We start from the raw sequence: 26,221 nt of genomic DNA, 5'->3' as shown, positions 1-26,221 counted from the left end.
GGAGTAATGAAGGATAGTTGATAGCTACACCATTTAAGTAATAATTTGGAGGTGCCGGTGTTGGACTAGGGTGTACAAAGTTAAAAATCATACAACACCAGGTTATAGTCCAACACGTTTATTTGGAAGCATTAGCTTTCAGAGCACTGCTCCTTCATGCCGCAGGTGGGGTAGGAGGAGGCACACGCAAACACAGAGAAAAGAGGGAGAGGGAGATGGAGAGATTTCTGTTTTTGTTTCAGATTTTCCAGAATGTACAGTTTTTTGTTTTATTTTACTAAGAGACAAATTACTAATTTCTTAAAAAAGATCTTAAGACTGCAAGAAATAATAAACTAAAACCTTTTGCCTCTATGCAGCCTCTTTCCCTCTATTCCATGCCTATTCATATATCTGTCAAGATGCCTCTTAAACATTGCTATTATATTTGTCTCCTCCAGCATCTCCTCTGGCAGCACATTCCAGATGTGCATCATCCACTATAGAGAAAATGTGCCTCTCATGTCTCCTTTAAACTAACCACCCTTTACCTTAAAGCTGTGTCCCCTTGTAATTGACATTTCTATCCTGGGAGGAAGACTCTGACTATCCATTCCATCCACACCTCTCAATTTTATAAACTTCTATTAAGCGGCCCTGATCCTTCAACATTCAAGTAAAAGCCTTTTATGTGGCAATTTATCAACTTCCTTCTAGAAATCCAAATACACGGTACACAATATCTAAAGGAAACCTCTTCATCTACTCTGCTTGTTGTATCTTCAAAGAACCAGAGCAAACTTTCTACAGCTACTCTCTTTTTATATATTCATAATATGGCTCTTACTGTTTATTTTTATATTTCTTGCCAGTTTACATTCATAATCACTTTCTTCCTTTTTTATTCGCATTTTAGCAATCTGTTACTAGTTTCTTAAAAAAGTCTAATCCTCTAGCCTGCCAGTAATTTTCATCAATTTATATGCCTTAGATTCTGATTTGTTGCTCTTATTGACCGTTTTTGTTAACCATAAGTGTTTGTTATTTCTCAATGGTGCATTTTTACCTGAAATAAATTTGCGCTATTAGGAAATAATCTGATTAAATGTCTGCAGATGTTCACCCTTAGTCTATTTTTCAAGCATGCTTTAGGCAACTCTTTCTTTAGGTCTGTCATTGCCTTTACTTAAACTGAAGAGATTGATTTGAGATCCAAATTGCTCTCCTCAAGTTATATTTGAAATTCCACCATGTTATAATTCTCTAGGGTAGCAATCATAACTATAGGATTTCTAATTAATCTCAACCTCATTACACATTGCTAGATCTAAAGTAGCCTGTTCCTGGATAGAGTCAGCAATTACTGCCATAAGAAACAATCCCTGTCTCCAAGTTCATCTTCTATGTTATCCTTGGCCATCTAATCTGTCCAGTCAATATGTAGATTAAAATGAATAAAACAATTGTAGTGCTCTTCTTACGCGGTTCCATTATTTCCCAATTTATACTTTGTCCTATCAGGAGGCAACCTTTTGGGGCCTATAGACAACACCCACTTGTGCTATTCCTTACTTCCATCCATTACCTATACCACAATTCATCATTTCACCAATACCTTTCAAAGTGACTATTAATGAGGCAATTTGTATCTAATTTCACAAAATATCAAATTGTTTTGACATCCAGTTATCTATTTACTTGATAGGGTTTGGGTTGCTGGGGAAAGAATTGGTTTCTTTTCTGTTATTTCATGTACTGTTGTGCCTTACATTTTTCCCCAAACATTTGATAAGCTGAATAGAACAAAAACATGGAGGAGAATGCAAAATAAACTGTGATTTTCACCATGATTCTGCGCATTGTTTAAAGTTGGAAAACAAAGCTTATGAAGGCTGTTCTTTATGTAGGAACATTTTCGCATCCCATCCCATTTCATATGCCTGCATGAAAGTCGTCTTCTTCTTGGTGTGACATACTTGAGTACCCACATTTGACTGTACAAATTTCAACCTCGTTCAAACAGTTTATATTTCTCTAGTTGGAATTCTACATTTTAAAAATGTTATGGAGGATATCCTGCTTAAGGGCATTCATTCTTTTATATCTTGATAATCAAACATGATTATTACAGAGCAGACTGAATTACAAATCAGATTACTGCTCCATACCAATCTGAGTAACATTTATATAAAAATGTACCATATAATTGGGTTTTTTTTACTGTTAATTACAGACATCCAGTAATTACAGTTTCCACTGTCTTCGATAATGGTAACAAGCTGGGCACAGTCAGAGGAGATAGACTTTTCCATAAAAGAATAAACTATCATGTGATGTGCTAAATTTAAGAACTACATTAAATCTAAATTACATGAATTTTGTAATTATATTTAACATGGTCTCAAACTATACTATAAAGCAATAACACAACCCAGAAGTTGAGATAATAAACAGAAATCATGAGAGTCAGTTAGCAATATCCCATTATTCACATTGTTGTTACTATCTTGAAACTGATTCTACTTTATAAATAAATATTATGTGCACATAAATTTTAGCATTTCATACAATTTTCAGTGAAGACAAAGTTATCAAAAGAGCAGGCATTAAACAATATGATTTGACAGACACAATACTGTTTGACATGACTAGCAAGGAGAATTATCAACACTTATTTTATAAATGAAGTCAAAGCTTTGATTTCATGTCTCATTTTAGTAATGTTTAAGTTCTATACTACTAAGCAATTATATACATTAGTGTTTTAGAAGGAAGTTGCTGGCACTGGTAATAGTTTAGCTATTTATTTGGATTATGTGTTCCTAAGGCAGGCAGCTATTCATGGACTACACATGAATATCAAGAACTAACTACACATATGCAGTTTTATGTCCATGTGCAAAAATCCCTGCAACATTGACAGAAATCTCAATTGTGCCAGTATGTCTCTGCTTATATGCAGAGTAAATCCAGCACAGGCGTGAACATGAAACTGTCCCAGCATTAGATTGCAGACTTTAGACTTTTCAATGTTGTTTGTGGATCTTTAATATTCCTACGAGTCCTTAAAACAGTATGAAAAGTTTCAAAGCTCCAACCATACACACTGCATGTAAACTGAGTGGTGCAATACTCCATTTCTGCACATGTGCACCCGTTGTCCCACCCAGCAGTGGTATTGTCCATGAATGCAGCTTTGTTTAAACACTGCCTTCTGCTCAACTCGAACCTCTGTATACTTACCAGAACAGTAAAGTGCCAAGTTTCATTAAGAAAGCATCAGTTCACCTTGAAAGAGAGGAGGGGTTGTGAGCCAAAGGGTGCTACAATATGCCAGAAATCAACATAATTAGCAAATGTTTCAATTCATGTTCAATTAGAGTTGGGATGTAAGGTGAGAACAAGATTCATTTTAGTTCTGATGGTATACTGATTGAAAGGTACATCAACAATTACTATCTGGATTCTCACATGAAGATTTCAGTCATGGTGCTAAAGGATTCTGACATACTATGAATCACTTTCTTAGTAATGTGTGCAGAGAAAAGGGCACTGGAATAACAAACTGAATTAGGTAAAGTTACTTAGAAAACAAAGTAGGGTTCCCATAGTTCAGAAGGATGTTGCATTAGTGGGATATCATTTTTGTACATATATGATCTTCACAAATCTTGGCACAAACTTGAAACCTCTGATTCTAACTTACAAAGACAAGTATCAGCGCATCTAAAGAAAGCTAGACTATCACTGACAATATTATTCCCCTGTGCATGGTACATCTACCAGTAAGACCCTACTGACGAACATCCACACCCAGTTCTTTTAATTACAAATTTTAATCCTTCAATCTGCTCTTCAAAAGTTCGTGAGAACACAAAAGGTTATTTCTGCAAATTTCTTCAAACACTATTCCTAAATCATTCCTTTAGAGTGTCTTTCCTGCTCTCTTCATTCCACAACTGGAGACAAAGTCTCAAACTACTTGGCCAGATTTTCTTCATTTAACTCCCTAAATTCTTGCCAGCTACTTCCTTTCCTTTACCCTTCTTAAAACCAATCATTTCAACAAAGCCTTTTATCAGACTTCCTAATCTAGTGTCCTGGTTTAGGATCCATTTTCCTTTTATGAAATAATGAGGGGCATGGATAAGGTGAATAGCCAAGGTCATTTTCCCAGGATAGGGAGTGCAAAACTAGAGAGAATAGGTTTAAGGTGAGAGGGGAAAGATCTAAAAGGTACCCAAGGGGTAAATTTTTCATCGAGGGTGGTGTGTATATGGAATGAGCTGCCAGAGAAAGTGGTGGAGGCTGGTTTACAACATATTACAATATTTAAAATGCATCTGGATGGGTACATGAATAAGAAGGATTTGGAGGGATATGGGCCAAATGCTGGCAAATGGGACTAGATTTATTTAGGATGTTTGGTTGGCATGGACAAGTTGGACTGAAGTGTTTGTTTCCTTGCTGTATATCTCTAGGAGTCTAATGTCACTTTAAAAATCCATCTGGTTCAGTGAAGGATTCTGCCAGACCCTCAACAATGATTCTTACTTAGCCTCTGAAATGACCTAGCAAGCCACTCACTGGTAAAGGCAATTGAGAATGGGCAACAAACATTTGCCAGGAATGTCTACATGCTGCCAAAAATGTTTAAAAATTGATACTTATTGATATATTGGATTAGTAGTGCTGGAAGAGCACAGCAGTTCAGGCAGCATCCAACGAGCAGCGAAATCGACGTTTTGGGCAAAAGCTCTTCATCAGGAATAAAGGCAGTGAGCCTGAAGCGTGGAGAGATAAGCTAGAGGAGGGTGGGGGTGGGGAGAGAGTAGCATAGAGTACAATGGGTGAGTGGGGGAGGAGATGAAGGTGATAGGTCAAGGAGGAGAGGGTGGAGTGGATAGGTGGAAAAGGTGATAGGCAGGACGGACAAGTCAAGGAGACAGTGCTGAGTGCCAGAATGGGAGGGTGGGTCGTAGGGGGGTGTGGACCTGACCAGGTAGTCACGGAGGAAACTGTCTTTACGGAAGGCGGAAAGGGGTGGGGAGGGAAATATATCCCTGGTGGCGGAAATGTCGGCGGATGATTTGGTTTATGCGAAGGTTTGTAGGGTGGAAGGTGAGCACATGTTATTTTTGGATGACATGCAATATACTCCAATTCAACAGTGAGAAGACCAAAGTTATTGTTCATCTCCCTGCCATAAATCCTTGCCTATTTTTCCATGCAAACCCCAGACATGACATATAGTTTAGTTCAATGCAACAATCTCAGCTTCTTCATGGACAAAATCCAACAGCGAAACCATCAACATTCAGCTCTACAACACAGGTTGAGGCCAGGGAAGTAGGCAATCTGTTGTTGAAACTCTCACCCATGTTTTAATCAATTCTATATTCATATTACTAGTTCATTATTTTTGCAGCTATCTTACAAATGTCTATGCTCTAAAATATCAGGTCATTCTGCTGCACCAAGTTTCATTCATCCTTGTCCTTTCCGACTTAAATTGGCGAACCAGGAACCAGAGTAAAATTTGCTTTCATATACCTTCACAGTCTTTGTAAACTCTTCCAGTTTTACATTCCTCTCCCCTCAGTTCACCAGACTTTGCCTCTCGTGCACCCCACCCTTCAGCCTGTGATCACAACCATGTGTTTGCTGCTTTAGCCCAGGCCTAAAATTCCCACCCAAAACCACATACTCCTTTTCCTTGGTTAAGATCTTTTTCAATTCCATCACTGTAATAAAAGCTCCCCTCCTCCTAGCTTTTTCTTTGACAGATATCCAGTTTTAATATATGGTTATTCTTTTTTGAATGCCTTGGCAAGTTTTTATTTCTGCTAACAGCACTATAATAACATGATGCAATAAATGTTCAGAATTAGTAAGTTTGCAGATGATACAAAATCAGGAGGTGCCATTGCCAGCAAGAAAGGTTATCAAAAATTACAGAGGGATTTTGATCAGATGGGGAAGTGGCCTTAAGATTGGCAAATGCAATTCAATACAGATAAGTGTGAAAGGTCACACTTTGAAAGTCAAACCAAGGTAGGACTTATACAGTAAATGGTAAGGTCCTGAGGAGTGCTGTGGAACAGGGAGACAAAGGAATACAAGTACATGGTTCTTTGAAAGCAGTGTCAAAAGAAGGCATTAAGCATGCTGCCCTTCATCGGTCAAGGCATTGAGTATAGAACATAGAACAGTACAGCCCTTCATGCTGTGCCAATCTTTTATCCTACTCTAAGATCAAACTAACCTACATACCCTTCAGTTTACTATCATCCATGTGCCTATGGATGTCTGAAATGTCCCCAATATATATGACACTACTGAGTATAGAAGTTGGGACATTATGTTCCAGTTGTAAAAGTCATTGGTGAGGCCACACTTGGAGAATTGTATACAGTTTTGGTCACCCTGCTGTAGAAAAGACATGTTTAAATTGGAAAGAGTACAAAGAAGATTTACAAGAATGTAGCCAGGATTAGTAGGCCTAATCTAGAGGGAGAGGTTAACCAGGATAGAACTTTATTCCTTGGAATGTAGGAAAATGAGGGTGACCTTATTTGAGGTGTATAAAATCATGAGGGATATGGATAGGATGCATGAATATAGACTTTGTCCCAGGGATGAGGAAGTGAAAACTAGAGGGCATAGGTTTAAAAGGTAAAGGGAAAGATTTAAGAAGGACCTGACTGGCAACTTCTTCACACAGAGAAGTATACGGAGTGGGCTGACAGAGAAGGTTGAGGCAGGTACAATAGTAACATTTAAAAAACATTTGGATAGGTACAGGGATGGGAAGGGTTTAAGAGGGATATGGACAAAATGCAAGAAATTGAAACTAGCTGAGTAGACACCATGGTCAGCATGGACAGTTTGGGCCAAAGGGCCTCTTTCCATACTGTTTTACTCTATGACTCCATGATTGCCCATGGGCTGATTCAGTGGGACATCTCTCAGCAGCTATCCTTCTATTTTTGTTTTCTCTTTACTCGCCACCTGAAATGATTGTGCTGCAAATTGCTATAAATACAAGTCAAATTGAATAACCTATCTCATACATCAATAAAATTTAAGGCTAGAGTGATAAACTAAGTAAGGACAGAGAAAGAATTAGGATAAATTACAGTCAAGTTAGTTACAAAAAATAAAGGAGATGATAAAAGGACAAGAAGGATTGGATTGGGGGAAGAGAGAGAGAGAGAGAAAGAGAGAAAAAAAACAGGAAAGGTTGGCTATTTGTAAAATAGCTTTTCCCTTTCATCAGAGGAGGGATTGCAGGAACATGAATCTCCTTGTTTAAAAAAGGTTATTTGTTGCATCAGCTTTAAATTTTACAGCAAATATAATATACATTAATAATGTAAATACAATGTTGGAATAACAATAACAACGTTTGGCATTCTCAGGGGAGATTGATGAGCCTTCACTTTTGCAAGGTAACAGGACCAGCATACATCATCTAAAAACTTGGGCAATTAACAACTCAGGGAGATTTCTTTTTCACCACAACTTACTGCATCACTTACATACAAGTAACAACATCTATGTTACATTTTGTCAGTGTGCTCTGGCCCCAAGGGAAATATCTAATGAGTAAGCTGAAAGTAGAAGAAAGAAAGCTGATGAAAGAAGTAGTTAATCCTCTTTGTTTTAGTACTGTATCAGTTGTTAGCTTCTGATAATTGTTTAGGCTATTTAATTGCTAATTATTTTGGATGAACTTGTTCCAATGAATCATGACTCATCTCGGTCAACTGGGGCTTCAACCTGAACCATCTGGCATAGAGGCAGGTACACTGCATTATATGCTCCCAGACTCTACTTGTGCTTGTTACCATTAGTGCAACACTCAACCATTGAGCTCTTTACAAAGTGCATAGCTATCAATCACCATCGTGATTTTACAACCGTCAAACGGAATTTCAGACAATATGAGATGGCAGAGGAAGGCAAACAGTTTTCAGGAAACACTATAATCACCATGAGAACCAGTACAGGAGGACAAAATGACCAAGAAACATTGTATTGACCATAACAACCAGAACAGGAGGGAAAACGCGCATCAAAAAACACTAACATGAGAGTTAACATGTGCACCTGTACAGGATGGAAAACTCAACAAACATTACAGTCACCAGGTGAGCCTGTACAGATGTAGATCTAAGTATTTCCTAACACCTGCGGCATAACAAATAAATGAGCGCTTTTTTTTAAAGATTGTATTTCTCCTACTTTGAGGATGTGCCTCTAAAGTTCAACTTGACTTTTTTCACCGCAACCCTTTATCTCTTTAAAGAAAAACGTCAATGATTAGGGAAACCGTTACCTACTGAGAAATGAACAGCAACGCAAGCACATCAGCTCAGCAAAAGCATTTAATGTAGAATTATTGGAATAAAACATCACTATACACAAAAGCCATGTGTTGAAAATGCATGTGCCTACAAGAAGAGTGAAGATTTTGTTGTAGCGAGAAGCTAATGAGATCCAGCGGCAGCCATAAGCAGGAACATGAAACATCAGACTTCCGCATTGGAGTATTCCTCCCCTTCTACTTTATTCATAAGGTACGTGACAAAACATTTCAAATTGAATATTACATGGACAGCAATAAAATATAAAAAGCACTCACGCAGAAAAGACAACGCAGTATGTGTTTCACCCTGGCAGCACTGTACAAAGACTGGCAAACACCCACTAACACCACTGCTTCTCCCAGCCTGACGTCAACTGTTCCTATCTTTGGCTTCTCCTAACAAGGAGGAGGTTTAATTTGTTTATCGTTTACTATCAAATCAGAAAACATGAACATATCATTTATATTTTTACTACCATGTTCAGAATATGCATTGTAATTTGTGCCATATTGTTAGAAGATGAAATAAAAGGTTGAAATAAAAAGTACTGCAATGAAATCGTGTGCACAGTTTAATTGCGTGCAGCAATGGAAACCACCCCACGTAAGAAAAATTGCCTCTTCTATGCGCTGGCTTTGCAACAATTAGCCGTTTTTCTTAAAGTGTGACATTAAGAAGAAAGACTCTTCAAATATTAATATAAAACAAAAATGAATATGCCAGAGGGAGATACAATTCTTGATCGCTTTCGACTTGTGAAGTCAGGATTGACAGAACTGTCATCCAATTAACCAACACCAAAGCTGAAAATAGTAACCAATCACAAAAGATGTACAACAAAATCAGAAATTGCTGGAGAAATTCAGCAGATATCGGGTATCTCCACATGAGCAGTGAAAGTCCTTGCCAACCAGAGACAGAATCCTTTCTTCATAAGGGGTGAGGAGACAAATGTAGGATACCTCACCTTGACTCTATCCGACCTGTTGTAGGCTGTTTTCGCCTGCAATGGGACGAAGAGAACAACCGTCGGTGCTGGTATAGGTGGGGAAAAGATACCCCAAGTAAGAAGGTAGTGCAGAGACCATGCAAGGTTAGTAGGCTGGAGGTTTGGCAGGGTTAGAGTAAGTGAGGAGAGATGTTGTACACGTAAAAACTGTAAATTTTTAAAATTTCTATATTTTTGACTGTGGACTGAAATGTGTAAAAGGATTGATTTAAAACCCAGGGATTTTAGAAAGATTTGGTACATTTTTAAAAAGTAAGTTACTAAGTCATGTTTACATTGCTGCTTGTTGAAGCAGCAGGGAAGGGTGCTTGTTGATAGACTAGCACCTGGGGTGTGCACAAATGGAGAATTGGCCAGCAACAGGTTGAAAATGCCAAAGCCATCAGCCTGTTCCTGGGTAGGTGAACAGCTTGTGGGATTGAAAACACTTGCAGAAGACTTCAGACTGCTGCAAGGGCTGATAGTGCATCTTTCTCTCCAGTGAAATAAACCTGAACAGCGCCTAATGTGAGGATGCGAAAAGAACCTGCAGAAAAGAGATTTTGAAGAACATAAAATCGTGGTTGTGGGTATGTTCACCGAGCTGGGAAGTTGATTTGCAGACGTTTCCTCCCCTGACTGGGTGACATCTTCAGTGCTTTGGGGCCTCCTGTAAAGAGCTGCTGTACTGTGTCTTCTGGAATTTATTTGGTTCCGTTCCTGCTGCTTCCCACTGCCGGTTCCAGTGTTTATTGGAGTGGCCGGTATATTAGGTCCAGGTCAATTTGCTTGTCCGTGGATGACTGTCATGCTTCTAAGACTAAATATACCGGCCACTACAACAAACAACTGGAACTGGCAACTGGAAGCAGCAGGAACGGAACCAAATAAATTCCAGAAGGCACAGTACAACAGCACTTCACAGGAGGCCCCAAAGCACTGAAGATGTCACCGATACAGCGGAGGAAATGTTTGCAAATCAACTTCCTAGCTCGGTGAACATACCACAACCACGGTAACCAGCACCTAAGCTACAAATCTTTACACAAACCTTGAAGAACACAAAATTCTTGGCAAGCAAAGGGATCATTGCAGTGAACCCTGTGGACTGGGGCCATTGAACTGCTTCCTTTTTTTTCCTCTCAATCTATAACATCAACTTTTTCTGTCTGTCTATGTGTTCAGTGAGGGATGGGATTGAAGGTTAGAAGGGTTTAGAGTGTTCACTGGTAGAGATGTACGTTGCTAAGTCATAGTTGTTTACCTATGCTTAGAATCTATTCATGAGTAGTGGTTCTTTTTTATTTCTTGTTCAGTACAGAACCCTGGTCCATGTTTTCTGTTAGCCTGGGTCTGTTTGGAGAATTTGTATACTTTGATTACATTTGTAACTTCTGTGACAACTCCAGGAATAGCAGGGTTTGATTTCCAACATGCTACTCCAGTGAGGCACAACACATGTCAGTGAGAGTGATTGGTCATGAGCCTTAGTGGGAGATAGAGTCATAGAGTCATAGAGATGTACAGCACGGAAACAGACCCTTCGGTCCAACCCGTCCATGCCGACCAGATATCCCAACCCAATCTAGTTCCAACTGCCAGTACTCGGCCCATATCCCTCCAAACCCTACCTATTCATATACCCATCCAAATTACTTTTAAATGTTGCAATTGTACTAGCCTCCACCACTTCCTCTAGCAGCTCATTCCAAACATGTACCACCCTTTGCGTGAAAAAGTTGCCCCTTAGGTCTCTTTTATATCTTTCCCCTCTCACCCTAAACCTATGCCCTAAACCTAAACCATCCCCACACCAGGGAAAAGACTTTGTCTATTTATCCTATCCATGCCCCTCATGATTTTGGTAAACCTCTATAGGGTCACCCCTCAGCCTCCGACGCTCCAGGGAAAACAGCCCCAGCCTGTTCAGCCTCTCCCTATAGCTCAAATCCTCCAACCCTGGTAACATCCTTGTAAATCTTTTCACGTTTTGCAACATCTTTCTGATAGGAAGGAGACCAGAATTGCATGCAATATTCCAATAGTGGCCTAACCAATGTCCTGTACAACCGCAACATGACTTCTGAACTCCTGTACTCAATACTCTGACCAATAAAGGAAAGCGTACCAAATGCCTTCTTCGCTATCCTATCTACCTGCGACTCCACTTTCAAGGAGCTATGAACCTGTACTCCAAGGTCTCTTTGTTCAGCAACACTCCATAGGACCTTACCATTAAGTGTGTAAGTCTTACTAAGATGTACTTTCTCAAAATGCAGCACCTCGCATTTATCTGAATTAAACTCCATCTGCCACTTCTCAGCCCATTGGCCCATCTGGTCAAGATCCTGTTGTAATCTGATGTAACCTTCTTTGCTGACCATTACACCTCCAATTTTGATGTCATCTAAAACTTACTCACTATACTTCTAATGCTCACATCCAAATCATTTATAAAAATGACGAAAAGTAGTGAACCCGGCACCGATCCTTGTGGCACTCCACTGGTCACAGGCCTCCAGTCTGAAAAACAACCCTCCACCATCACTCTCTGTCTTCTATCTTTGAGCCAGTTCTGTATCCAAATGGCTAGTTCTCCCTGTATTTCGTGAGATCTCACCTTGCGAACTAGTCTCCCATGGGGAACCTTGTTGAACGCCTTACTGATACACGCATAGTGAGTATGAGGATGCAGAAAGAAGACTTTGGCACTTAAATGCATGTTTGGAGAAGATCATTGACCTTGCAGCATTGTTAACTTTCCTCTGCACCACCCTGTTCACCTGAACGACCAGATCCAATTTCCCTTTGTCCATCATGTTTGAACCTATCAACATGAACCGTGCAGGATTCCAGGCTGCCAGCACTTGACTTGGTGCACAAATATGTTTTTAAAACAAATATGGGGCCAGCACCAGGAATCCTGAGAGGACCCAGTCTGCAATGGTGAGAGGGATGACATGACAAGCAGGGTGCCATTGAAACATGTTGTATGGGTAATGAAGCAAGTTTGGGAAAGGTGAAAATCTCACTGGTCTCACAAACCTTCCATGAAACTTGCCAAAATTAGCACTAAGGAGAATTTGGATAAAATCAGCCATAAGATCACAGTTAAAGTTCACTAAAAAAAACATCCATTTTGTCCCAATTTCGAAGAGGCTTATGGTGATCCAAATATAAACCAACATGCTTCAAAACTATGGTGCAGTGTATCAGGCACTAATAGTAATGTTTCAAAGAGAAGAGTGCAATCAAAGAAGCTCACTCAGTGTACTGTGCCTGTGCCAGTTCTCTGAAAGAGTTATTTACTTACCCTCCCTGCTTTTCCCTGCAACCAGTAATTTCCCTGCAACCATACCAACCCTCCAAAGAGTAACCAACCCAAACGCATTCCCCTAAAACTCTGCATTTCTCCTGACTAATGCACCTAATCTACATATCCCTGAACACGATGGGCAAATCAGCATGACCATTTCACCTAACCTGCACATTTTTGGACTGTAGAAGGAAACCGAAGCACCCAAAGAAAACCCACATGAGAGTATTGCAAACTGCACACAACAGTCGCCTGAGGTTGGAATCGAACCCAGCTTCCTGGCATTGTGAGGCAGTAGCGCTAACCATTGAGCCATCATGCTGCCCTAAACTGCAGTATTCCAGTTGTGGCCGAATTAATATTGCTTTCTAAATAGCTTGAGCATATCTTCCAACTGCTGCATTCTATACCTTGGCTAATAAAGACATGCATCCTATCTGCCATCTTGACCATCATATCTAACAAGGTAAAAACAATGACTGCAGATGCTGAAAACCGAATACTGGATTAGTGGTGCTGGAAGTGCACAGCAGTTCAGGCAGCATCCAACGAGCAGCGAAATCGATGTTTCGGGCAAAAGCCCTTCATCAGGAATAAAGGCAGTGAGTCTGAAGCGTGGGAAGCTAGAGGAGGGTGGGGGTGGGGAGAGAGTAGCATAGAGTACAATGGGTGAGTGGGGGAGGAGATGAAGGTGATAGGTCAAGGAGGAGAGGGTGGAGTGGATAGGTGGAAAAGAAGATAGGCAGGTCGGACAAGTCAAGGAGACAGTGCTGAGCTGGAAGTTTGAAACTGGGATGAGGTGGGGGAAGGGGAAATGAGGAAGCTGTTGAAGTCCACATTGATGCCCTGGGGTTGAAGTGTTCCGAGGCGGAAGATGAGGTGTTCTTCCTCCAGGCGTCTGGTGGTGAGGGAGCGGTGGTGAAGGAGGCCCAGGACCTCCACCAACTCCCATAGCTACCTGGATTACACCTCTTCCCACCCAATCTCTTGCAAAAATGCCATCCCGTATTCCCAATTTCTCCGCCTCTGCCGTATCTGCTCCCAGGAGGACCAGTTCCACCATAGAACACACCAGATGGCCTCCTTCTTTAGAGAACACAATTTCCCTTCCCACGTGGTTAAAGATGCCCTCCAACGCATCTCGTCCACATCCCGCACCTCCGCCCTCAGACCCCACCCCTCCGACCGTAACAAGGACAGAACGCCCCTGGTGCTCATCTTCCACCCTACAAACCTCCGCATAAACCAAATCATCCACTGACATTTCCACCACCTCCAAAAAGACCCCACCACCAGTGATATATTTCCCTCCCCACCCCTTTCCGCCTTCCGCAAAGACCGTTCCCTCCGTGACTACCTGGTCAGGTCCACACCCTCCTACGACCCACCCTCCCATTCTGGCACTTTCCCCTGCCACTGCAGGAACTGTAAAACCTGTGCCCACACCTCCTCCCTCACCTCTATCCAAGGCCCTAAAGGAGCCTTCCACATCCATCAAAGTTTTACCTGCACATCCACTAATATCATTTATTGTATCCGTTGCTCCCGATGTGGTCTCCTCTACATTGGGGAGACTGGGTGCCTCCTAGCAGAGCGCTTTAGGGAACATCTCCGAGACACCCGCACCAATCAACCAAACCGCCCCGTGGCCCAACATTTCAACTCCCCCTCCCACTCTGCCGAGGACATGGAGGTCCTGGGCCTCCTTCACCGCCGCTCCCTCATCACCAGACGCCTGGAGGAAGAACACCTCATCTTCCGCCTCAGAACACTTCAACCCCAGGGCATCAATGTGGACTTCAACAGCTTCCTCATTTCCCCTTCCCCCACCTCATCCTAGTTTCAAACTTCCAGTTCAGCACTGTCTCCTTGACTTGTCCGACCTGCCTATCTTCTTTTCCACCTATCCAGTCCACCCTCTCCTCCTTGACCTATCACCTTCATCTCCTCCCCCACTCACCCATTGTACTCTATGCTACTCTCTCCCCACCCCCACCCTCCTCTAGCTTATCTCTCCACGCTTCAGGCTCACTGCCTTTATTCCTGATGAAGGGCTTTTGCCCGAAACGTCGATTTCGCTGCTCGTTGGACGCTGCCTGAACTGCTGTGCTCTTCCAGCATCTTATCTAACAGTCCACTGCATTCATAGCTCTGTCGGTGTGTACATCCTTTATATCCTGATTTTCTTTTATACTTCTCAATAGTCCAATGTAATGTCACTGAAATCATAATATTAGAGATGTTTAGTAAACTGTTCAATAAAAAAACATTTTCTAAATCTTGGACTGAGTTTAAAGATGTTATCCATATGGAGTGTGGGAGTCACCTGATCTTCTCCTGTGGAGCTGACTGGAACTACATCTGAAAAGACAAAGAGAAGACTTTTTCAGACCTATATTTTTTTAAAATGAAATTCAATGAGCATTCCATAAGTGCAAACAAGTTTCTCAGTTTTAATTTAGGCAGAAAAACCTTGATGATAAAGACTTTATGCTGTGAAAAGTCTAGGCCTTGTTGAATAATGGTTTAAAAAAAAGACGTAAGTATGAAATGGGATTTACTACTTATGTGAAACATGATTCACAGTTTGTCCAAATCACAGGATCCAGTGGCCCTTCATCCTTTAATGCCAAGAACATAGAAAAGGCAAGGCAGACTGCCAAAAAGCAGCTAATCTTTGGGAAGGATTTCAATTCTGAGAATCATCCAGAATCAGCAATTTGTCAGCTTTCTTCACTTGGACAGCAGGAAATGCCTCACCTACAGAACTAAAAAAGCAAAAGCTTTAGTCTCCTTTATTCCACTTGTAAGATTTTTGATTCAGGGTTGCAGTTATCTAAGAAAGACTGTCGATTATGTGTAAGTAGTTTTCAAATTGTTTAAGATTATTAAGAAGCAACAGTTTAGAAAGTATGCAATAGTTAGATAGAAACGGAATGCAAGAAAAGGACAAGGACAGCTGAGAGGAGTTCACTGTAACCAGTGGGAAAACTGATGGTTCAGTACAAGTATATTGATCACATTCTGGCAATATTATGCTCTTAGCTGAAGTGTTAGGGAATTATTCCCTGGGACCTCCTCCAACTATCCTGGTCCATTCCATCTGAAGAAGTCACTGCCATCTGACAAAAACTGTCCCTTGTCTCTGAGCATTTGTTAATACACTAAATTTTCAGTAGTTTTCTGATAATTTGGTATTTCTTTAGCATTTCTGGTAGCTTACTGAAAACAATAAATGCTGGAGATCACAGAGGGCCAGACAACATCCGTGGAGAGAGAGAAAGCAAGTTAGCAATCTGTGTCAAGATTGACTCTTCATCAGAGCTGAAGTGTGGAGGGGACAGCATTTTGCTATAGTTGGTGGTGGGGGGGATGTGGTGGTAGAGGGTGTAGGGTGTGCTGGTGGATGTTGATACTTGGGATAAAGTGATTGGAATGTGAGAATGGCAGAACGAATAGTGTGTCTTCTACCAGACTTGAAAGGACAATAACTCGGATGGGGGGAGGGGAGGACATGATGACAATCTAAAAGAAGGTAAATAAATGGTTCACAAGTTAAAAGTTTTGAGGACAATACTAAGTCCAGAAGGTTGTTAAGTGTCCAGACTGAAAATGAGATATTGATCTTCCAGTTTGCGTGATTCACTGGAACACTGCAGCATTCTGAGGACAGACATGCAGGTGTGCAAGCAGGACACTGTGATAAAATGATCGGCTACAGGAAGGTCAGGTCCTGCTTGCACATAGACCAGAGGTGTTCTGCAAAGCAGTCACACAGTTTGAGTTTGATGTTTCCAATGTAGAGTAGGCCACATTGGGTGCAGTGATTACAACACACAAGATTGGAGGAGGTATAGGTGAAATGCTGCTTCACCTGAAATGACTGTTTAGGGCCTTGGATGGTGAGCAGGGAAGAAATGAAGGGTCAGGCGTTGCATCTTCTGCAGTTATATGGGAAGGTGCCTTAGTAGGTGGGTAGGGGGTAGTGTTGGTAGTTGTGGAATAGACGAGAGTGTCCTGGAAGGAACAATCGCTGAAATATGCAGACAGTGGGAGTGAGGGGAAGATGTGTTTGGTGGTGACATTCTGTTGGAGTTGTCTGAATTAGTGAAGGATGATCTTTTGAATATAGCCCAAAATCCACAAAATCCAGACTGCGCAGTAGATCCATCATATTAGACTGTTCCTGCCCAAGGTCATTTCCTCCAACCTTGACTCCATTCTCTCTCCCTTTGTCTAGACCTGTCCATCTACATCCGCAATTTCTTAGATGCCCTCCACCGTGTTGACAAGTTCCAGTTCCACGGCACTAACTGCCTTCTTTTCACTATGGATGTATAATACCTCCATACTTCTCAGGGTGGTCTTCTTTGACCGGAGGCTTGAACAAACCCCATCCACCATCGTTCTCCTGCACCTGGCTGAACTTGTTCTCTCACTGAACAATTTCTCCTTTAATTTCTCTCATTTCTGCCAAGTCAAAGGAATGGTTATGCCTGTCTCTTTATGGGATATGTGGAATAATCCTTGTTCCAATTTTACACTGGCCCCCTCCCAGAACACCGTTCTCGGTACATCAACAACTTCTTTGGTGCCACTTCATGCCCCTGTCAGAACATAGAACATAGAACAGTACAGCACAGAACAGGCTCTTCAGCCCACGATGTTGTGCCGACCACTGATCCTCATATATGCACCCTCAAATTTCTGTGACCATATGCATGTCCAGCAGTCTCTTAAATGTCCCTAATGACCTTGCTTCCACAACTACTGCTGGCAACACATTTCATGCTCCCACAACTCTCTGTGTAAAGAACCCACCTCTGACATCCCCTCTATACTTTCGTCCAACCAGCTTAAAATTATGACCCCTCGTGTTAGCCATTTCTGCCCTGGGAAATAGTCTCTGGCTATCGACTCTATCTATGCCTCTCATTATCTTGTATACCTCAATTAGGTCCCCTCTCCTCCTCCTTTTCTCCAATGAAAAAAGTCCAAGCTCAGTCGATCTCTCTTCATAAGACAAGCCCTCCAGTCCAGGCAGCATCCTGGTAAACCTCTTCTGAACCCTCTCCAAAGCATCCACATCTTTCCTATAATAGGGCGACCAGAACTGGACGCAGTATTCCAAGTGCGGTCTAACCAAAATTTTATAGAGCTGCAACAAGATCTCACGACTCTTAATCTCAATCCCCCTGTTAATGAAAGCCAAAACACCATATGCTTTCTTAACAACCCTGTCCACTTGGGTGGCCATTTTAAGGGATCTACGTACCTGCACACCAAGGTCCCTCTGTTCCTCCACACTGCCAAGAATCCTATCCTTAATCCTGTACTCAGCTTTCAAATTCGACCTTCCAAAATGTATCACCTTGCATTTATCCAGGTTGAACTCCATCTGCCACCTCTCAGCCCATCCTGTCAATGTCCTGCTGCAGCCTACAACAGCCCTCTGTACTGTCAACGACACCTCCAACCTTTGTGTCATCTGCAAACTTGCTGACCCATCCTTCAATCCCCTCATCCAAGTCATTAATAAAAATTACAAACAGTAGAGGCCCAAGGACAGAACCCTGTGGAACACCACTCACCACTGACTTCCAGGCAGAATATTTTCCTTCTACTACCACTCGCTATCTTCTGTTGGCCAGCCAATTCTGTATCCAGACAACTAAGTTCCCCTGAATCCCATTCCTCCTGACCTTTTGAATGAGCCTACCATGGGGAACCTTATCAAATGCCTTTGAAAACTTCATTCATTTTACCTCCAATTTCAACCCTCTGTAACTCTCACATCATCCATTTCCAACACTTCCCTTCTTTTCCTTGACCTATATTTTATGGTAACCATAAATTCTACAAGAGAGACGGCTTGCACCTTAATAGATCAGGGATCAGCATTCTGGCAGGCAGGTTTCCTGCTGCAACACCGCTACATTTAAACTAAGTAGCGGGGGGGAGGCGACAAGCTGGATGTTTAAAAAGGAAATTGAAGGGGTAGTTAGAACAAGAGAAGTCAAAGACAACTGTATCAAGGAGGCAGAAAACTGGAAAAGGCATCATGCTGTAAAGTTGAGTGAAATAAGGGTTGAGGGGAAGGGTGAGAGCAGTAACAAATTAAAAATTCTATATATGAATGCACGAAGCATTAGACACAAGGTGGATGAGCTTGAGGCTCTTTTGGAAATTGGCAGATACGATATTGTGGGGAAAACTGAGACGTGGCTTCGTGGGGACAGGGCCTGGGAAATGAATATTCAAGGCTACACGTGCTATCGTAAGGACAGACTGACGGGCAGAGGGGGTGGGGTGGCCTTGTTGGTAAGGGAGGACATTCAGTCCCTAGCGCGGGGGGACCTAGAGTCAGGGGATGTAGAGTCAGTGTGGATAGAGCTTCGAAACACTAAGGGTAAAAAGACCCTCATGGGAGTCATCTACAGGCCCCCAAACAGTGGTCTGGATGTCGGATGTAAGTTGAATCAGGAGCTGAAATTGGCTTGTTGCAAAGATGTTACTACAGTTGTTATGGGGGATTTTAACATGCAGGTCGACTGGGAGAATCAGGATGGTATCGGGCCTCAAGAAAGAGACTTTGTGGAGTGCCTCAGAGATGGATTTTTAGAGCAGCTGGTGCTGGAGCCGACCATGGAGAAGGCGATTCTGGATCTGGTATTGTGTAACGAACCAGAATTGGTCAGTGACCTCGAAGTGAAGGAGCCATTGGGAAGTAGTGACCATAATACAATAAGCTTCAATCTGCAATTTGAGAGGGAGTGGGTACAATCGGAAGTGACAATATTTCAGTTGAATAAAGGGAAATATGGAGCTATGAGGGAGCAACTGGCCAAAGTTCAATGGTGCAATACCTTAACAGGGAAGACCGTGGAGGAACAATGGCGGATATTTCTGTGTATAATGCAGAAGTTGCAGGATCAGTTCATTCCTAAAAGGAAGAAAGATCCCAGGAGGAGACATGGGCGGCCGTGGCTGACGAGGGAAGTAAAGAAACATATAAAGTTAAAAGAGAAAAAGTATAACTTAGCGAAGATTAGTGGGAAAACTGAGGACTGGGAAGCTTTTAAAGAACAACAGAGGATTAGTAAGAAGGAAATACGCAGAGAAAAAATGAGGTACGAAGGTAAACTGGCCAAGAATATAAAGGAGGATAGTAAAAGCTTTTTTAGGTATGTCCAAGGCAAAAAAATGGTTAGGACAAAAATTGGGCCCTTGAAGACAGAAACTGGGGAATATATTACTGGGAACAAAGAAATGGCAGAGGAATTAGATGGATACTTCAGATCTGTGTTCACTGGGGAAGACACAAGCAATCTCCCTGAGGCAACAGTGGCTGAAGGACCTGAACTTAAGAGAATTTATATTTGCCAGGATTTGGTGTTGGAGAGACTGTTAGGTCTGAAGGTTGATAAGTCTCCGGGACCTGATGGCCTGCATTCCAGGGTACTGAAGGAGGTGGCTCGGGAAATCGTGGATGCGCTGGTGATTATTTTCCAGAGTTCAATAGAATCGGGGTCGGTTCCTGAGGATTGGAGGGCGGCTAATGTTGTGCCACTTTTTAAGAAGGGTGGGCAGGAGAAAGCAGGAAATTATAGACCAGTTAGTCTGACCTCAGTGGTGGGAAAGATGCTGGAGTCTATTATAAAGGATGAAATTACGGCACATCTGGATAATAGTAACAGGATAGGACAGAGTCAGCATGGATTTATGAAGGGGAAATCATGCTTGACTAATCTTCTTGAATTTTTTGAGGATGTAACTCGGAAGATGGACGAGGGAGATCCAGTGGATGTAGTGTACCTGGACTTTCAGAAAGCTTTTGATAAAGTCCCACACAAGAGGTTAGTGAGTAAAATTAGGGCGCACGGTATTGGGGGCAAAGTACTAGATTGGATAGAGAATTGGTTGGCTAATAGGAAACAAAGGGTAGTGATTAACGGCTCCATTTCGGAATGGAGTGACCAGTGGGGTACCGCAGGGATCTGTGCTGGGACCGCAGCTTTTTACAATATATGTAAATGATATAGAAGATGGTATCAGCAATAACATTAGCAAATTTGCTGATGATACAAAGCTGGGTGGTAGGGTGAAATGTGATGAGGATGTTAGGAGATTACAGGGTGACCTGGATAAGTTAGGTGAGTGGGCAGATGCATGGCAGATGCAGTTTAATGTGGATAAATGTCTGGTTATCCACTTTGGTGGCAAGAACAGGAAGGCAGATTACTACCTCAATGGTATCAAATTAGGTAAAGGGGCTGTTCAGAGAGATCTGGGTGTTCTTGTCCACCAGTCAATGAAGGCAAGCATGCAGGTACAGCAGGTCGTGAAGAAGGCTAATAGCATGCTGGCCTTCATAACAAGAGGAATTGAGTATAGAAGCAAAGAGGTGCTTCTGCAGCTGTACAGGGCCCTGGTGAGACCACACCTGGAGTACTGTGTACAGTTCTGGTCTCCAAATTTGAGGAAAGACATTCTGGCTATTGAGAGAGTGCAGCGTAGGTTCACGAGGTCAATTCCTGGAATGGCAGGATTGCCTTACACGGAAAGACTGAAGCGACTGGGCTTGTATATCCTTAAGTTTAGAAGACTGAGAGAGGATCTGATTGAAACGTATAGGATTATGAAAGGATTGGACACTCTGGCAGGAGGAAACATATTTCCGCTGATGGGGGAGTGCCGAACCAGAGGACACACCTTAAAAATACGGGGTAGACCATTTAGGACAGAGATGAGGAGAAACTACTTCACCCAGAGAGTGGTGGCTGTGTGGAATGCTCTGCCCCAGAGGGCAGTGGAGGCCCAGTCTCTGGATTCATTTAAGAAAGAATTGGATAGAGCTCTTAAAGATAGTGGAGTCAAGGGTTATGGAGATAAGGCTGGAACAGGATACTGATTGGGAATGATCAGCCATGATCATATTGAATGGCGGTGCAGGCTCGAAGGGCTGAATGGCCTACTCCTGCATCTATTGTCTATTGTCTATTGTCTCTCTGTCTCCATTTCGGGGAATAGGCTGTCACTGACTCCCATAGCTATCTTTACTATCCTCATTATACCCCACATCCTGCAAGGACCCCACCCATTCTCCCAGTTCCTATGCCTACGTCTTACCTATGTTGATGATGCCTCCTTCCAAAACAGCACTGCTGGCATGGCTGGCTTCTTCCATAACTGTGATTTCCTGCCTACTGTGGTTGACAGGGCCCTCAACCTCATCCAACCTATCAGCCACACCTCTGCCCTTACCCCTTCCAATTGCACGTATCATGATTGGGTTTCTCTTGTCCTCACTTTTCACCAGTTTACCTTGTCAATCGCTCATTTGAATCCTAGGACAGGATAGGTAGCCAACATGACAAAATAATAATCTCTTTCCTTGATAACCCTCAGATTAGAGTCAATTTACATTGTCCCAGGAATTTTTGAGGCTCTTCCTAATAGTTACATATTTAACAGGGTACACAACACCAACTTGGAATAGGCGAAAGTGAGTACTGCGGATGCTGGAGATTAGAGTCGAGAGTGTGGTGCTGGAAAAGGGATGGCTGATGAAGGGCTTTTGTTCAAAATGTCAATTTTCCTGTTTTTCAGATGCTGCCTGACTTGCTGTGCTTTTCCAGCACTACACTCTCGACCAACTTGGAATGTCAACTTGGAAGGCTGACCCAAATAACCTCAAAGCTTCTAGAGACTGTTTTAAAATTGTTTACTCTTTTGCAGAGAAAGAAAATCAATATGGTATTGGCTAATTTTGACTCAATTGTATTCATCCTTAGTGGACACTGTATTTTATACGCAAGTGACGATGATCACAGATTATTCCAACCTGTACTGTGAAACTTCCTGATGAATACAATTGCCCATTGAAAAGTCTCACATCACTCATAACTAGAGCTCACATGATCAAACAAATTTAAAATATTTATTCCATCCACTCCCAGTGTGGTCACATTTATTTTCCATTTCTAGTGTGCATTTCTAGTTTCCATGAGTATAGAAGGTAGTGCAGATGACATGGTGAGTCACAGGCTCAGCCAGATAATCAAGCTCCCCCATCTCCACCTCCACTCCATTCCACCCTTGAAATAGAATTATATTGGACATAAAACATTCACCCTATTTCTCCCTCCACAGATGCTGCCAGACCTGCTGACTGGTTCTGGAGATATTCCTGTTTCCCTATCACCATACAAACAATTCAGGTCTCCCCTAGTCAGCTCCACTGTCTGCTGTACAATGATAGTGAAGAGTTTCACAGCCCATTACCAGTCTTAGCCCTCTCAGTGCAGTCACTAGTGAGCGTGAGAAGGAGTGAGTGTGATGTCATTGGTAAGAACATTTTATCAGCATGGATAGCTATGCCAGATTGTGAGCCCACCCCATTTGAGTAGAAAGTCACAGTGCCTGGAAAGGTCAGTACATTGAGATTTTGAAGGCGCTGTGAGTCCTTCAGTGCACATTACAAACATGATGCTGAAGCTTGCACTGCGTAAGATGCCTGTGCAGTGGTACACTTAGACTGATTGTTAGCTTATACTCATAGGGGTATCAGAGATTGGATAGTGCCACTTACACTTGCAGAGGACAGGAGATCATTCCATTCTTTTCCTACACTGGGTCGGGTTTGCTCATGAGATCCAATGCCATTGACTTGTGCAATAACCATAGCCCAGGTTGGACGTTTTTGAAGAGAGGGCTTCATAGTTTACCCTTTGGAAAGGGAACCTCCCTTCTTTCCAGGAAGCATCTAAAGAACCTTGAAGGAAGCATCATTGAATTGTGGGGGAAGCTTGAACTTACTTTGACACTTCTCCAAGTGATTATTGGGGGTGATCAACACAGGTTTCACTGATGCTCCTGGATTGCAGTGAGTTAAGTATTCTCCAATTGGCCTTTAAATATGGCACCAAAAGACTATTAGTACCCAATGCAGCTGGAGGAAGAAATGGAAGAGGAATTGAAAGCGTGCAGGCCCAATTCAAACAGACATTACATTGTTATTTTACTGATCTAATTTATAAACTATTCACAGAATAGCTAAGGCAAAGGTCTGTAACCTCCTGTGAGATGCCCCGTGGTTCACAGTTGCAGACTTGGGAACATCCATGGGGCATTGAGGAAATAAAAGCAGCAAGAGAATGCCACCATTCCTAATGAAGCAGATCTGGTAGAGATGGTTGAGAAAATCAGAAGCTGGAGTGCAGTCAGGAGGAACTAGGTGAAGGTGGGAAAAAGTCCAATGATCATCTACACTTTAAGCTAAAAATCACACAACACCAGGTTTTAGTCCAACGGGTTTATTTGGAAGTACAAGCTTTCAGGGCATTGCTCCATCGTCACATAGCTCCAAAGGCTTGTACTTCCAAATAAACCTGTTGGACTATAACCTGGTGCTGTGTGATTTCTAACTTTGCCCACCCCAGTCCAACACTGGCACGTCTACATTACTTCTATGCTTTGGCATAGTGTGTAATGTCAGACTCTCATGATGGGTCTCTGGGTATTCAAATTCCCAGAGGCAGACCGATCAAGGAGCCTAAGAGTGCTTGATGGTCCTGAAGATGGGAAAGATGTGTGTCCAGGGCTGCGTGAGGCTTATAGATCCACCTCTGCTGACCTGCTAGCATTGCAATATGTCTGAAAACAACAAGTGAAAATGAGGAACTGAAAGAAGTTAATATTCATAAAAAGTGAGAAATTTCTTCACCTACAGCCTTATGAATCTTTGGAATTCTCGACCACTATGGGCTGTGGAAGCTTAGTCATTGAGTATGTTCACATCAAGGATCAATTGACTGCTAGGTACTAATTATCACACCGCAAACTGGGTAAAGCAAAGTGATAAGTGTATGTATTGTGATTCACAAACATTTTCGGTGGTGAGTGAAGGTTGTGCTGGTGAACTGAGAAAAATCTGAGACCTGACATGCAGTAATAAGGATTTAGTGCTGTTTGAAGTTGTGTACACACAGCTTGGCCACTTGTGTGAGGTTTTTACATTGACCACAAAAGCTACCTGTTCCCACTGTCTTCATAGTCTGTGTCTTAACAGCTGTTTGACCCTGTGGATAAATTGGGTGAAACTTACTTTTGTTTTGCCAAGTGCCAGTTTCACTAAGTATTTTGGAAGGCCTTTCTCTGTGAGGCCTAGTGAGATCTCTTGCCATATTCTATCAAATTCACCTCATTAACTACCTACTGCACCCTATGGGCGTCATTCTCACTCAGTTTGGCCCCATCCCATCACTCATCATTTCTGAAACAACTCCCAACTCACAGGATACTCACTGAAAAAACAGCACCCCTGTTCAATGTGCTATCTTTAAAAATGATTTGGATATGCCAGTGTTGGACTGGGGTGTACAAAGTTAAAAATCACACAACACCAGGTTATAGTCCAACAGGTTTAATTGGAAGCATACTAGCTTTCGGAGCGTCGCTCCTTCACCTGGTGGTAGTGGAGAGCTCAATCCAAACACACAGAATTTATAGCAAAAATTTACAGTGTGATGTAACTGAAATTATACATTGAAAAATTGATTGTCTGTTAAGCCTTTCATCTGTTAGAATACTATGATAGTTTCACTTCTTTCATGTGTAAATCACAAAACCTTTTTTTAAAAAATTGCATTCTCAGGTTAGCTGTTAACAATGGTGATAGCTAGACAATATGTTGAAGGTGTTAGCCCCCCCGTGTTCCCTGTCTATGCCATGATGTTTAGATTGATTCTAATCTAAAAAGTGAGATAATGGAGTTTTACATGAATTCATGCAGTTTTTGAGCTCAGAGTTCTACATGAATGTATGCAGTTTTTGAGCAAAGTACAATGTAACCCTGCAAGTACAAATTCACCCCACAAAATATATGTGTGCATGTGGGTCTTTGTCTGTCTGTATGTGTGTCTGTCTGGGTTGGGGGTTGTGAGTGTGAGAACATGTATGTGTGTGTGTAGTGAGTGTAGAGTGTCTTAAGTAAGTGGGGGGGTACATGTGTGAGTGTGGGAATGTGTGTGTGTCTGTAAGGGTGCGTGTAGGTGTCTGCGTGCGTGTCTGTGTATATGTGTGTCCGTGTGTATGTGTGTATAGGAGTGCTTGTGTGTGTGAGAGAGTGTGTGTGTATAGTGCAATGATGGTCACCTGTAACGTGACATGAACCCAAGGTCCCAGTTGAGGCTCTCCCTATGGGTACCGAACTTAGCTATCAGCCTCTGCTCGGCCACTTTTCTCTGCTGCCTGTCCCGAAGTCCACCTTGGAGGATGGTCACCCGAAGGTCCAAGGTCGAATGTCCTGGACCACTGAAGTTTTCCCCAACTGGGAGGGAACCCTCCTGTCTGTTGATTGTTGTGCGGTGCCCATTCATCCGTTGTCGTAGCCTTTGCTCGGTTTTCCCAATGTACCATGCCTCCGGGCATCCTTGCCTGCAACGTATAAGATAGACAACGTTGGCTGAGTCACATGAGTACCTGCCATGTACAAGGTGGGAGGTGTCCCCACATGTAATAGTGGTATCCATGTCCACACTCTGACATGTCTTGCAGTGCCTACCG

The 26,221-nt window shown here is 42.3% G+C and overlaps 1 protein-coding gene across 6 annotated transcripts in view; it reads right to left on the bottom strand.

Moving 5' to 3' along the window:
- LOC140481687 (phospholipid scramblase 1-like) overlaps positions 1-26,221 on the bottom strand; it is a 187,316-nt gene that overhangs the window by 107,036 nt on the left and 54,059 nt on the right. For 2 of the 6 annotated variants that reach the window (XM_072578257.1, XM_072578253.1), the window contains exons 2-3: positions 14,982-15,016; positions 8,627-9,354 (exon numbers count right to left, since the gene is read on the bottom strand). The exons of 2 other annotated variants lie outside the window; for them this stretch is intronic. The gene's annotated coding sequence lies outside the window, so the exon portion shown is untranslated. Of the gene's footprint in view, positions 1-8,626; positions 9,355-14,981; positions 15,017-26,221 lie in introns of those variants that run through there. 2 more of the 6 variants (XM_072578255.1, XM_072578259.1) reach the window with 2 other exon arrangements.

This window comes from Chiloscyllium punctatum, chromosome 9 (genome assembly GCF_047496795.1).
Source record: "Chiloscyllium punctatum isolate Juve2018m chromosome 9, sChiPun1.3, whole genome shotgun sequence".
NCBI lineage: Eukaryota > Metazoa > Chordata > Chondrichthyes > Orectolobiformes > Hemiscylliidae > Chiloscyllium > Chiloscyllium punctatum.
The sequence above is the reverse complement of the archived record's forward strand: the minus strand, read 5'-3'. Positions and strand labels throughout refer to the sequence as shown.